The 15,414-nt window shown below is 34.1% G+C and overlaps 1 pseudogene; it reads left to right on the forward strand.

Moving 5' to 3' along the window:
- The first annotated feature begins 2,473 nt into the window (after positions 1-2,473).
- On the forward strand, positions 2,474-9,020 carry LOC125869727 (probable L-gulonolactone oxidase 6; annotated as a pseudogene).
- The last annotated feature ends 6,394 nt before the right edge of the window (positions 9,021-15,414 follow it).

Here is a 15,414-nt window from a genome sequence, read left to right on the forward strand (position 1 = left end):
CATCTTATAATGATGCAGATATAGGTTTTCAGGATCATCAACATGCACTTCATTGAGATCATTTAATAGTCCAGTTAGATTTGGTGAACCTACTTGCATTCCGGAGTATTTCCCTTTTTCCCCTTTCAATTTAGTCTTTTTAGGGTGTTGTGAGTCTTGTCTCAAAATCCCTGTTGAACTATAGAGACTTCATAGATAGAAAGAATCGAGGTGTCTCTCAGTATTTACTTTCTTTTGAGTTTTATTTACAAACTATAAGTAATGTTATTGAGTATTTTCCAGACTTTATGAGTTGAGTATTTGAGGTTAACGGAATTCATTCTATTTTAAGCCTATTATTTCTTGAGTTAGTTTTCCGCTTGTAGTCAGCCAAGATGAGGGTTCACTTTAGGACCAACAATGGCTCTCGATTGTCGGCTATGTCCAGGGTGTAGGCTTGGGACATGACAGATATCCATATTTATTATACAAATTTTAGACCGAAAATGAGGTAAATAATTTATCCTCGATCAACATTAAAAAATTATGAAATAAAAAACTGTCATTGTATTTTCCTCGGAGTGGGGATCACATACCCAAAAGATGGGTGAAGATGGAGTTCAATTTGGACCTCAAATGGTCAAATTATCTTACTTTAAAGGTTGGAAGTCATGGAATTTGTGGTCAAAACGGAATTGAATTAAAAAGTAACGCTAGAAACTAGTTTAGGAGATGAAAAGAAAGAATTTACCTTTGTAGCGCTGAAAATGATGAAAAAAATTGCCAAACTCACCTAAGGAAGAATTCTCTACAATTGGGTTTCATCCTTGAAGAAATGAACAAGAAATAAGATTTTAATCCCAACGATTTTCACAAAAGTGGCCCACCCTTCGCTTAAGCAATCATCTCTTGAGCTGTCAAAGTCTTGCAAAAGTGACCCCCTCCTAAGAGGCATATGTCGCTTAAGCGGCCCCACGGTCGCAAAAGCAACCTCCTCTATAAAGCAGTTGGCCAGTCTCTTAAGCAACCCCGCCTAGTGGTGCCCCTTCGCTTAAGTGACCCCTTGATCAATTAAGAGGCCATATCTTAAATGATCAAGGGTCAGCAAAAGGGAATGCACCAAAAGCCACACACCAATTTTTTTTCTAAGTGTTCCCAAACTCTGAATGATCCCTCAAAATTCATTCGAAGTCCCAATGATGCAAAAAAAAAGAGTAAACCACTCTGAAATGACACTATAGACTCAATGGAATCGACAAAACAACCAACATAGGAAATCTCTTCAAAATGTTTCCCAAAATCGATACTTTACAAAGAAGCAACAACAAAACACTAAAAGCAAAAACTCATTCCGATATCCCCGGGAACGAAACCAAAGGTCGTTCTACAAGAAACATGAAATTTCAGAGCTAACCGTACTGGTAGAATTTCAATCTAAGTGTGTGCTACTAAGAAAGATAGCCGAAGTCAAACTTTAGGAAAAACTCAAAAGCTAAAATACTTAATTGCACCAACTCTAAACGAAAGCCTCGAAATCCGAATTGATCATCACACTTGACCAATAGGACCGCTTGGAAGCTGATGGAATATCTAGATGTTAACTAAAGTGAACTCTTTCAAGCATTAAACCTACAAAACTGGAAAACTTGCACAAAACTCAATCGAGCACCTCGGGAAGTGTGCCACCCAACCCAGCCTAATACAAAAGCTATAAGGAAGCTACGAGAAGGGAGAAAATAGTAAAAGCACATAAAAACACATTAATGACTTTGAGGGTCATTACAATTTAATAAACTAATGGGTTAATAATTCGCCTAAGAGTTATTTGGATTAAAATAAATTGAACTGAAATTTGTTCAAATTCTAATCATAACTCAATGCACTCAGCCTTGTTAAATTTTAATTGTTTTATTAGTTTATTTAGGGATAAGTCACAAGTACCCCCCTAGACTATGACCGAAATCTCAGAGATGCATCTTAACTAATATAAGGTCCTATTACCTCCCTAAACTCATTTTTTGTGTAATTTTGTTCACCTTTTGGCTTACGTGGCACACTCCGTTCCTCCCATTAATTAAGTGAGGCTCGTGTGAGATGTTTGGAGGAAACATAGGCCAAAAAGGTGTATCAAATTACATAAAAAATAAGTTCTGGTGGGTAATATGACCTTAGTTTAGTTGAGGTGTGTCTCTGGGCTTTCGGTCATAGTCTAAGGGGGTACTAGTGTCTTATCCCGTTATTTTGTAATATTTTAATACCAGAAAAAAAATTATTTATTATCACTTATGACATATAACATATTTATAATATTTTAGTAAAATTTCTCATAGATAAATTTGAGCTATATATCACTCTACACTTTGTTGGACTTAAATAAATTGAACTAAAATGTGTTAAACTAATCAGAGTAAATCAATAATCAATCAAAATTTATATGACTAAAATAAATTACAATTTTATGAGCTAATCTTATCACTTCTACTAGAAATCAATAATGACGTTGAAGGTACGGTGCTTGCATTGTTATATATATATACATACATATATATATATATATATATATATATAGTGGGTATATATTTATTGCTTATACAGTACTATAGTTATTGGTTTTTATTATTAGAAAAAATAGATTAAGTTGGAAGGATCACACATTTAGTTATGTGCATATTAATTAGTTATGTAGGTATTAGTTATGGAGATATTAACTATTCCATTACCTATCATGTATAAGATAACACATTAATTTCCTCATAATTTATACATGTATTAATTATGTGAGTTTCTAAATCACAAATCAAACATAATACTGATTTTTACTATCTACTAAAAATTCTACAACTTATTCAAAATTTAATACATAAATATGTTGCTACTTTACTCTCTAGTAGTTATCAAACAGCCCCTTAATGTATAATGTATAATCATTATATATTGGAAGCATAGTTAGTGAGTACTATACAATAATTAAAGATTCATTTGAACATTTAATATGAAATCATAATTTAAATTATATTGATTTGAAGTTGAAGTTTTGTTTGGATATGCAATTTAGATTTCTTAATTAAGTTGTTTTTTTCGCATAAACATGTAAACTACACAAATTGTGAAGTTTATCAAAATTTCCTCATTTCTTATACAATCTTACCAAATTAGCTAATCATTATTCATAAACAAGATCATGAAATATCTTAAGATGCGGAATGAATAAATCACATATGTTCATATATCTTTTATAAATAAATGATAATGTGATTACAATTTTTTAAATGCACATAATTTTAAAAAGATTCACTAGTGAATAATAATACTTTCTAGTTATTCTTAAACATAATCTTTTCACAATGTATGTACAATCTCTTTATATTGAGCATGAGTCTTTTTTAACAAAATTTAAAATGATGTATTTCTCTTTCGACAAAATGCTAACTTATAAGTCAAATTTACATTTAAAATATTTTGAAATAACGATTGAAATCTAAAATAATACTTTTTGTAATCTTAGTGATTTGAAATGATCTTGATTTAAGTCATATATCTAAATGTTGATTTGAAATCATGACTCAGTTCATTTTAATTCATTTCAATCAAAATAACTATTAAGCTGATTTTAGTCCAATCAATTCATTAACTCAACCCAACATATTAATCAAAGGGCTGTGGACTATTGCAACATCTATTAACCAACAAAAAGATATTTTTATTTCTTTTCGGCTTGTTTTCCCCATACCTTAATATTAAAAAAGGTGGTTATGTTGTTTTTCACTTTGCGAGGATATTGAAGTTTGATAAAATTCAACAAAGAATTAAACATCCATTCCTAGTTCTTTTTTTTCTTTTTGACTTTCAAATTAAATCCATAATATATGGATAAGTATAAATTAATATAAAATACATACATAAGTATGTTTAGTTTTCTTTCCAACAGCAATATAAAAAATCAAACATAAACTTTTGAATGATAAATCCAACCCTTATGTATGCGTGTGAATAAAATTTAGGTGACACTAAAAGTAGATCAAGTGTTCAAACGTTCAATTACCCTTTCAAAAAGGGATGACTCAAACTTAGGGCAAGATGCAACTACCTTTGGGAGACAACATGAATTTGCTGATTTTACATGATTTCCTAGTCAGCGCAATGTTGTTTATAAGATTGATGATCAAGTTCTTTTCAACACTCCTTGCAATGCTTACTGTAACACCCGAGAAAAGTTTTGAACTAAGACTCAAACCATCCTTCATAGTGAGTAGGATTTTACCAAGGAATTTAAAATTTCTTCAGTATTAAGGTCAGGTCATTAGATATAGCACCTTGAGTTCCAAAAAGAATTAAAGAGAATTCATTCAAGTCATTCTTTAGTTCTTTTAGATTTTGGGTCAACTTCAAATGACCATAACTTTCAATACATGATGGGTTAGGAGACCCATAAGATATCAAATGAAAGATATCTGAGTCCTCTTTCGAACGCCACTGAGTTTGATAATTTTCAAGATCGTATGAGGGAGTTATGCCTGTTTGAAGTCAGGCTGTCTATTTAAGAAAAGTTACCCGTATTTAAGATGAGTATTTTGATCCTTTCCTTACCCTATCAGATTTAATTCATTTTTTAGCAATTAAATAGGGGTCTAAACTGATTTGGTTCAGTTTACACAATCATAATTTATGCTAGGGTTTTAGAAAGGAGTCCGAGAAGAGAAAAGAGGAGAAAAGTCAAGGTTTCATCAAGTTCTTGCAGATTTCACCAAGGATTTGATCCCTAAGAGGTATATTGGTTCAGATAGCGTTGGGTTCGTTCACCAACGCGCCAATCATGATTTATTCAACGTAATTTCGTTCTTAAAATTTAAGGATTTATGTTCTTAATAAGTGTTCATGAAGTTTCATTCTAAATCTTGTTTTGTTGGAATTTTGATGAGTTCTTGAGATAATCGTATGGATTTTAAGAGTTGTTTTTGAGTAGATTCTTGTGTACTTTGGTTGAGTATTTGAATCTAAGTGACTGGGGAAGAAACCATTCAATTTTAGGCGAGTTAGGGTCAGAAAGCGAGAAAGAAAAGTTGTCGGGGTTTTCTGGATTGGGGCCTGCGGCCTACGCCAGCCAGTGCACCCCAACCACACATTTGTAGGTAGAGGGCTGGCGCCTTGCGCCACTCAATTTGCAAGGGTCCCCAGCCCCCGACCCCTTCTCTGTCATTTTCCCGTCTAAGTCCTTTAAAAGGGTAGCTTCAAGCCATATCGATTCTAAACACTATAAACTACTTCTAAACATCTAGAAATCATTCATAACATGAATCATAACCTTGAATCCATAATTAAAATTCAAGGTATAGTTAAGAGTTAAGTCTTTGGAGTTCTTCAGAGTTGTTTGAGAAAGTCCCTATGAGTCTTTTTAAGAATTCTTCTACAATTTCTAATAACTTGTTTCAAGACTCAAGTAAGTGAGCATGAGAGTGAGGAGAATGTATTCATGATTCTACACTATCATCAAGATCCTTCATATCATGAATCATAACTCTTGAATTCATAATTCAAATTCAAGAAAGAGTTAAAGAGTAGAGTTCAAGAAAGTCTTTGAGTTCAATTGTGAATCCTTTGAGATCAATTATCGATTTGAGCTATGTTTTGAGGAAGTAAGTATGAGAATGAGAAGAGTCGTATACCTGAGTTCCATATTGTTATTTAGTCCCTTGAGTCAAGTCATTCATTCCCATATATTGCGCATGAACTCCATAAGTTGAGTACCTTTGAGAGGAGTAGTATCTTCAAGTTCTAAGCCTTGAGTATTGAGTTCCTAACTCTTTGAGATTATATTCCTAATTAGGGGGATATTACATGTTACTTATTGAAGGTTCTTGAGTTGAGTTGTTCATTCTCATAATTCCGCATGAACCCTACGAGTGGAGCATTCTTGAAATGAGTAGTATCATGAAGTCCTTGAGTTGAGTTATTCATGCCCATAATTCCGCATGAATCCTATGAGTCGAGCAGTCTTAAGATGAGAAGTATCATTGAGTCCTTTAGTTGAGTAGTTCATGCTCATAATTCCGCATGAACCCTATTTTGAAAAGTCTTTCGCAAACCTTTTTAAAACTTGTTTTAAGACTTGAGCATATGAGTTTGAGAAAGAGTAGCGTTGAGTTCATTTTTTTCAAAATGAATATATGGGAACTAAGTATTCCCAAGAGAAAATATTTTCACATTTAAAAGAGGAGGAAACTGAGATTTCCAAAAGAGTTTTGAGTAGTTTGAGTAACATCTCATTTAAGAGAAAGATTTTTGAGTAATAATCTCAAAACACAAAAAGAGTTATGTTTTTAAACATATGAGCTAAATATATATTGGGAGTAGTATTGAGCATCGATATGGAGGAGAGTTCTAACAACTCACAGCCCCCATAAACCAAATAGCCAACGTGGATAGAAAGAGTCATACTTTTTAGATGATTTGTTATTGTTTTTTAGCGTAGACTAGTGGATCCACTTAGTTGAACAGTTATATACCCCGACAAAGTATAGGACAGTTCTGGCAGCGTGGGCGAGATGTTGTATCATCACATAGCTCATAGTGATGGTTGTCGATTAGAGAATCTCCCACAGAGTTATATTATATTTTTATATACAAACTGAGGTATTAGTGTAATCTTCAATAAATTGAACTACTATATACTGTTTTAAAAGCTTTCCATATATTGCATCTTTTGTTGTTGTTTTATCTCGAGTTGAGTAATCAAGAGTTGAGTATCTTATCGTTCATTTGAGCCCTATTTCTCAGAGTTGAGTCTGTTATTACTGAGTTGAACTATGTTTCATTGAGTTGAGTTGAGTTGAGTGAGTTGAGAAGAGGTAAGTATGTTTCTTTTCTACCAGTTCATCTTATGTTTATGCTTTAGAATTACCCTTACATGCTCGTACATTCCATGTACTGAGCCATTTGACATGCATCGTTTCATGATGAAGATATAGGTATTCAGGATCATTAACAGGTGTTTCGTTGATACCACTTACAGTTCTAGTTAGCTATGGTGAGCCACCTTGCTTCCGGAAGATTTCATTTACTTTTCAATTTCATCAAGATGTCGTGGGTCTTGTCCCGACTTCCATCTTTGTCATTTAGAGGCTTCATAGATAGACAATAGAATTTGAGATGTCTGTTTAATTTATTTTGTTGAATGATTTAACAACTTGAGTTGATTGTTTCTAGCGAGTTGAATATATTATTTTATTTAGAATTAATCATTTGAGTTAAAGATTTGTAATTGAGTTTAATGAATTTAATTCCGTTTTAAACTTTTGTATGCTTGAGTTAGTCTTCCGCTTGTAGTCATCCAGGATGAGGGTTCGCTTGGGGAGCAACAATGGTTCTCGAGTGCCGGCCACGTCCAGGGTGTAGGCTCAGGTCGTGACACTGACTTTCTTAGATTTCACACTACACCTTCACTCGTCCTTGCTATTTTAAGAACCACTGGTAATTTATTAATCATAATTCTTCAAATTTACTTTCTTTTGACTTATGGTAACATTTTCTGATACCATGTCATCACATTAGTCTAATTTCTTTAATAACTAGAGGAGAATAAAGAATGATCAAACGATGCTGGTGGAAAATGCTCAAGTACTAAACTAACCACTTCTACATTGAAGATTGGTGCTTACGGGTTGACAAACAATGGTTAGTTAATTCTTTCATCACGCGACTGTACAAGTAATAAAGGATGTTAAGTCCAAATATTGTACCTATAGAGAAATTGTCAGATTGATCGTCTAATTTGAATTATTATTTGAACTTTTCGGTAAGTAACAAACAACTTTGGGAATTTTATATATTTTATTATGTACGCTAAATTTTATAGTTATACATAGGTTGGAAAAGTTTATCAAACAAGGTACTAGTAACACACAAAACTAATGCGTGCATATTTTTTCTAATGCACTCTATCAAACGACCCGTAATTAAATATGAAAACTTTACGGTGCTTTCCATATTCTCTATCCAGGTATCATTTAACATGTAAAGGATTCTTATTTTATATTTTCAGTACATTATATTATAAGTAATTAGTTCAAGTATTTATTTAATAGTAATGTTTATCTTCTTAGATTTGCATTTTGCAAGAAAGAGTTCTTTTATTGTCCTCCTCAATATTAAAGACTTTAATAATCTAAGTTTCACTGACTCTTTACTTTCGCTGCTTACACCCATGTCTGATTATCCAAAAATACACTAGTCTTGAGGAATACAACATGTACCTGTTGATGTTTTTAAAAGAGTTCGAGTAATGCATAGTTAATAATTCCATTGCATTTTCTTTGGTTTTACCTTTACTAGCTACCCAGAGGTTTGCATACACAATTGATTCCAAGCATCCGAAACATTCCTAGACAATCTTGAAGATGTAACAATCAAAACATCGCCTTGGAACCATGGAGTTAAAGGTCTATTTTTTATCCAAACAACACTTGACATTTGCTTATCTAAAGTCGAAGGCTTTATTGAAGATGTCCAAAGACTTGTTGTTTTAGAGCCTAAGGCACTATGTGTCCTTGACTTATATAGTGGAATCCTCATGAGGTATGTTACACCTTCAAATGCTTAATTAGGTAAACAAGAAAATGATTTGAATTTTAACATCACATATTATAGAATCAAGGACCCAATGTCCCCTAGACTCTTTGAAGATTTTCTTGAAGTGGTAGAACAACTGCCTCATTCAAATATTGGAATTGCAACATTAGGGTAAAAATAGGAATGTAGAATTTATTGGAGCAATCAACAAGTACAAAAATCTTGATAAGTTCTTTAAAGTGAATCAAAGTTATGACCAATTAGGATTATTTTCTAGTGAGTGGAAAATCATATTTTACGCTTAAAAGATGGGTTGACTATAGTCAAGAAGGGTGTGGTCTAGAAGGACTATGCATTTGTTCTGAAGATATAATTTGTGCCCCAAAGAAGGGTTTCTTTTGTCGACCAGAAGAGTTTATAAAGATGTCAGGGTGTGTACTCTTTTATTGTCATATGTAAAATATTTGTCTGTATAAGTTATATCACGGTGCAAGCATAATTTTATGTAAGCAAGTGTCGATATGTGATGACCCAGTCGGTCATTTTTGGAAAGTTTAATGAATTTACCATTTTTTTCCCTCCCGATATTGACCTTGAGTATTCTATGATTGAGTTTTGAAATGTTGATTTTGAAATTTGATTTAAGCTTGAGAATATGGTGTTTTTAATTTGAAAGGCTAAGTTGTTAAGAAAGTGATTTTTGGTGCTTTTTGGAGTTTCGAGTATCGGAATAAAATTTCGTCAATTCCATCAGTCTGGAAATGTGCAATCTGATCGGTGAGAGTTTTCAGTTTCATATTACGAGTCTTTTTGAGGATTGGAGGTCCTAACTTGTGAAATTGTAGCCTTTGGATAGACTTTGGTCAACATTGGGGTTCATATTATTGCATCAGAATTATGAGAGAGTTCTATTGGATTCTGGTGGTGCAGGGCTCAAGTTAAGCGAAGGACCTGTCTCTTAAGCAACTTTTTCTTAAGTGAAAGAGGCTTCGCTTTTGCGAAGTCCGCGATTTTATCAGGTTAACTTTTGCGAACCCATAGTGGCTTTTACAATACCAGAGAGGGTTTTTGACCTGCCAATTAGTGGTTTAAGCCCCATTTCACCATTTTTGAGCTTAGGGAACCCTTGGTGGCAATATTGGAAAGGATTTTGTAACACCTTGGATTCGAGAAAGGCTAGAGGGTCAAACGGGCAAGTCAAAAACCTAATAGTGGACCATGGAACCCTCCACTAAGCCTTAGACATGCCATGAAGGGGACCACCGTTCGTTAATGGGCTCGTGGTTGATTTCCAGAATTTGGCCCATGCTTGTGTCACTCACACGGAAGCCCAGACAACCCTTGGGCCACAAACGTATATAAACGGTGCGTGAAGCTTTAAACAAACCGTAAAGTCATTCGTGAAGGAGATTTGTCAGGCTTAGAGTATACGGTCAACTTCAAACTATCATATCTTCCAGTACAAAATGAATTATGTGCCCCATGACCTATAAAATTAAAGATCTCTGAGTCCTCGTACTACACCAAGTTTGGCTAATTCTAAGTTCGAAGTAAAAAGTTATGCCTAAAATAGTGAAGCCCTGTTGGGCTGAGCATTTTCACAATCTACTTGACGGGCCGTGAAGTCCTTCGAGTCAGTTAATTTGAGATTTTTATGTCAGGGTTGTTTCAGTCTTTTCCCAATTATTTTAACTCAATACTACATCATTGTACCTTTTACCCAAAGCCCTACATAATGAATTTTACCCACAAAAATCACCCAAATCAATTCATTCTTTTAAAATTCCAAAAGTTGACCAAGTTCATCCTCTCAAATATTTCTCTCTCTAAAGCTTGAAGGAGAAGGCTAGGGTTTCAAGATCAAGTCTCTGAATTCACCATTGGTTGCAAGCTTTTGACATCAAGGTATGATAGTATTCACCTGTGTAGCCCTTTCCTCCATAGGGCTTCTAAATTCTCCAATTTCGTAATGTTAGGTTCCCTATCAAGTTAGGGTGTTATTCAATTGCCATGGGTTCCTTTCAATGTTGATCCAATTGATTGTTTTATTTCTTCTAATACATGAATTGAAGGAATTGCATGTTTTAAGTTGAATCCCCCATGAACCCATGCATGACCCATAATTTCTAGACTTTGAGGATATGATGTTGGTTTTGAACTATGAAAGATAAATTTATGAAGATGTGCATGTCTTTATGAAATTGAGGGAAAATCAATGAAGTTGCTTTGAGAGTAAAGCATCAATGTTGTTGTTATTGTGAAAGGTTTTCTCACATAATACTCAATGCATAAATGTGAAAGGTTTTCTCGCATGCAAGAGTCTTAGAGTTGAAAGGTTTTCAAAACTAAACTTTGAATCGAGATTTAAGAGCTATTCTAATGCAACCTAGCTTGGATTGGCTATTTGATGTGTCTTCCATGGAAGTTAAGGCAAGTGGCGATTACCCATGCCTCTTAACGATAAGAAAAGTTAAGAATAATGACTATTCTGTGAGATTTACGCTTAGCCCTGAGAGGATATTGAGATGGACGCTCTCCCGCAGCTAGAGGACAATTCTCTAGTAGAAATCTCCTTATCCATACCTATGGGCCCCATAGGATGATTGTCTTAGATAGACATTAGCTAGTGGATCCATGTAAGCTAGAATTTAAGGTTCTTACCTTGGTATGTAAGGACACTTGTTTTCATTGTGGGGTAGACACCAGATTCTATGTTATAGCTCATATGGTTTCTATGTCGGTTAAGGCTACTTCCCACAATAATAATGAACTAAGGTTACTTCAAGAAATATCTCTCATTTGTTAGAAAAATTACTTTTACTTGCAATGACTATGATCACGGTTTATGTTTTCTAACCTCTTATCTTATGTTTTAACTTGGTCTTTGCATGTCATCGAAAGTTCCTTTAGCATGATTTCGTAACTTTTATGCATTGCTATCATACTTGGTACAATCATTGTACTAATGCATACTCTTGCCTACATTGTTTCTCAAATGTAAGGTCTGACGCTCCTATTTCGCATCCTCGTGGCTAGAGATCTCCTTAGTAGCTTTTTAGAAGTGTTGAGTCCTAATGTTCCAAGGACCAAAGCTTTATTGCTTATTGTCTTTATTTTTCATAGATTGTATGTAATGTATGGGTTATGCCCCAATCACTCTTGATGTAATAGATGACTGTTAGACTATGTAGACTTCCGCTACGTTTTTGACAAACTCTTTTGTGATACAAACTGTCTTTTTAAACTCATCGGAATCTATTATCTTGTTTATGTATTCTAAGTGGCATGTATAGGGTCTCTGGGGGTCCTATACGCTATGTCACGTCCCGGGGTTACTTTGGGTCATCATAGATTTTTTGTGATAAATCATTTGGGCTAGCTTCTATAATCGTAAAAATTCATTTCTCTTTGAGTATTTATTTATTTTAACATCAAAATATGAGATTTTGAGTGGTGAATAATGACGTTTATCAAAAACTTAAGTTATAAGCTAAAATGTAGATTTTGAACTAATTTTAACTGCTTTTTCAAAATGATTTTTCCCAGTGAATTCCTAAAACCTTTAATAACATTTTCAAGTATTAAATTTTTGATTCAGAACTTCTTTTTCAAATTGGGTTTTGGAGTTGATCGATCCACTTTTCAAGAGAATTGATGTGGGTATTGATATTTCCAGAAAATGTTTCTGAATACTTTTTTACTATAGATTATGTGATTTTGGAAGTGATTAAGAAGGGGAAGACCCAACTCTTGGAGTGATTTTTGATTAAATTAAGGCAAGTGATCCCCTAAACCTTATATTCTAGTAGAATTTATGTACTTCCTCTGTTACTTGTGTGTTGGAACTAATGGGGGTGAGGTAAATGGTTTAATTGTCCACTTGATACATCTAAATGAATAAAAAGGGGCTGAAATGAAAAGGTCTATGTGATGAACATGATGACATGAATTGCCTTATTGTGACCCTTGTTGATTGATTGACGAAATGCTTAAAGCATGTTTCTGGACTTGAATTATCTGAATTTTTATCTCTTCTGTGTGGTGTGATATTTTTTGTATGCATTGAGGTCAACATTGTGATGAGAGATGTGATGATTTATGATGCTGGGTCTTTGCCGCGGACTATTTATGAAGCTGATGGGAAATAGTTCCCGCTAAGTTTTTATATAAAACCGATGAGAAATGGTTCCAGCTTGTGATTTGATATAAAGAAGATGGGAAATGGTTGTGAATAGTGATTTGATATAAAGACGATGGGAAATGGTTCCGGCAACTGATTAGATATAAAGCCGAACATAAATGGTTTTGTCTAGTCAAATTGTGCCAATGGAAAATGGTTCCAGCAAGATACTGATTATTGTGACTTGATGCATTTGATGCTTATGCGTGACTTGCTTGCTAAATGTGATTTATGTACTTATTGCTTGTGAGTGAACTACTTGAATTTGAGAATGAATTACTTGATTTGTTTGATTGTTGATTGTGACTATTGAACTGTAGATATTGGGCCTTGTGAGCCGTGTATTGTAGAATTTCTAGGTTTGGCTGATTTCTGTGCAAGTTGTATTTTGAGAGGTTCGGTTGGAGAGTAAGGAGTATTCATTTTCTAGATAGATGCATTTCTTTAGGTTGCTTATTGGGTACCGTGTTATTGGTACACACCCGTTGCTTCTACACTTTGTGTAAGTTCTAAGCCCAGACCCATGTGATCTTCTTCTTCTCATGACATTAGAGGCTCATTGAAGGACTTGAGAGGTAGTTGTTTGTCATCTTGGTGGGCCCTGTTTTCTACTTGAGAAGCCAATTAACACGATATAATTCCATAGAAGACTGAATTGATGATAGTAAATCATAATTGGAAGAAACCCACATTCCTTGAATTGAAACCCTAATTTGATAATTGGAGAATTAAATTGGAAACTTGAAATCTTTAGGAACCCCATGGAGGAAAGGACTCCATGGGTGAATGCACACATACCTTGATACCAAAGCCCAATAAAATGGAGGATTTGGAGACTTGAATAGAACCCTAGCTCTTCTTCTTCTCTTTAGAAATAAGAAAATTTTGGAGGAGTAATTTGGTCAACTTTTGGGAATTTAGGAGAATGAATTTAATTGGGTAATTTGGGGGGTTTTAAAATGACATAGTATTGGTTAAAATAACTAGAAAAAAACCCAAAATCCCCTTTTAAAAATATTTGTCGGACCCCATCTACAACTGGACCTACGGATAGACCGTACTGGTGAATTGTAGATGGATTACTGGGACACTACAATTCACCCACTTTCGATGGATCCCATGTACGGTTCGTAGGTCTTCCTACGTTTCGTACATGCCATCCGTTGAATCCATCTTTGACCCTCAAAATTTCACCAAGTATGGAACTTACCTAAGAGACCTACCTACGACTCTTATATGGGATCACGAACCGTCCTAGTGAGCCATAAAAAGGGTACTGGAACTTAAGTTTTAAAAAGTATTTTCCCAGCACCTACAGTTTCTATCTACGGCTGGTAGGAGCGCGTACGGTCCGTAAATGGGACCCTTAGACACAAATACCAGCTAAAAATATGTAATTTCCATCCTTTCCAAATTCAAGGTGTTACAAAATTATAAATATAATTAAAAATAAATTATAGTAATGACAATATTGTCTATTATAAAGTCTTTTTGTATTTTGATAAAAAATTAAATCAACAGGACATTCATACGAGATATATATATATATATATATAATATTTTTATCTCTTCCATTAGATTATTATGGTCTTTATTTTATTTTAGACTATCTAGATAACTAGGGATTGGAATTGGAAAGGGGGTGGCTGCAGGGTGAACCCGCAGATACTTCAGACTATGTAGATGATTTGGTACACGACTTTCGGGTTTTAGGAGGTTAGATCTGCATATTTTTTTTCATATGTATGAGGACTTGTTTTAATTAATGATGACATTTCCTTTTAGTTATTTAGTTTATTTTGGTTAGTAGGTAATAGGTTTGCCCACCGAATGTTTAGTGTGGGTTCATGTTATGACAGTTTGGATCGTGAGAGACCTGCTATTTTTTAATCAAATAGGCCCAAATTTATTAAAAGGAATCAGACCAAATATTTACAACAAAAAAAAAAGGTACACGGTCTGGCAAAAAAACAGAAAAGTAAACAAATAAATAACAAAACAAAGTGGAAATATATTGAATTAAATGGACTCGAAGCTTCTCATCTTCTTTTCATCATCTAGGTGTGCAGATCCGCAGAGCTCAATCGATGGAGCTTAAAGGTAAGGTCCTTTCTTTATTGCACCTCGCGTTGTCTGAACAGTTCAAAACACTTAGTAAATTTCCACCTTACTCATGTTGTTGTATTTGACGTGTTGTGAATAATATATGAGGTGGCGACTCTATTTCTTGAGGGATCCGACCAAAATATAGTTTGATTACTAGTCATGAATCTCTCGCGGCTTCAGTTGAGCTTTTGATCTATGTTTTGGAAAAAGGTAACATACAATAACTTTCAGATCTTAAATCAATGGGTTGAATCATTTAAGTAATAATACCAACATTGAAATTATCGGCTTCATATTACTAGCATTCAATTTATCGATGAAAGCAAGGACATGGGATACTACTAAGTCAAGACTTTTCCAGCACTTTCCGCACCTTCAAAACTCAAGGTAAGACTATAAACTTGAGCCTTATTGTTACCTTAACATTTATTTCTTCTTCTATGATGTAACTATAATGAGCTAATTACAGAAACTAGATTTATAAAACAAAAGGAAAAAAAGGAATATAGTGTAATACGATGTAAGTCCCAATTTATTACCAAATGTGACACCTCAAGATCTCACAAGGTGCATGGAATATTTAA

Source organism: Solanum stenotomum, chromosome 7 (assembly GCF_019186545.1).
Source record: "Solanum stenotomum isolate F172 chromosome 7, ASM1918654v1, whole genome shotgun sequence".
NCBI classification, from domain to species: Eukaryota; Viridiplantae; Streptophyta; class Magnoliopsida; order Solanales; family Solanaceae; genus Solanum; species Solanum stenotomum.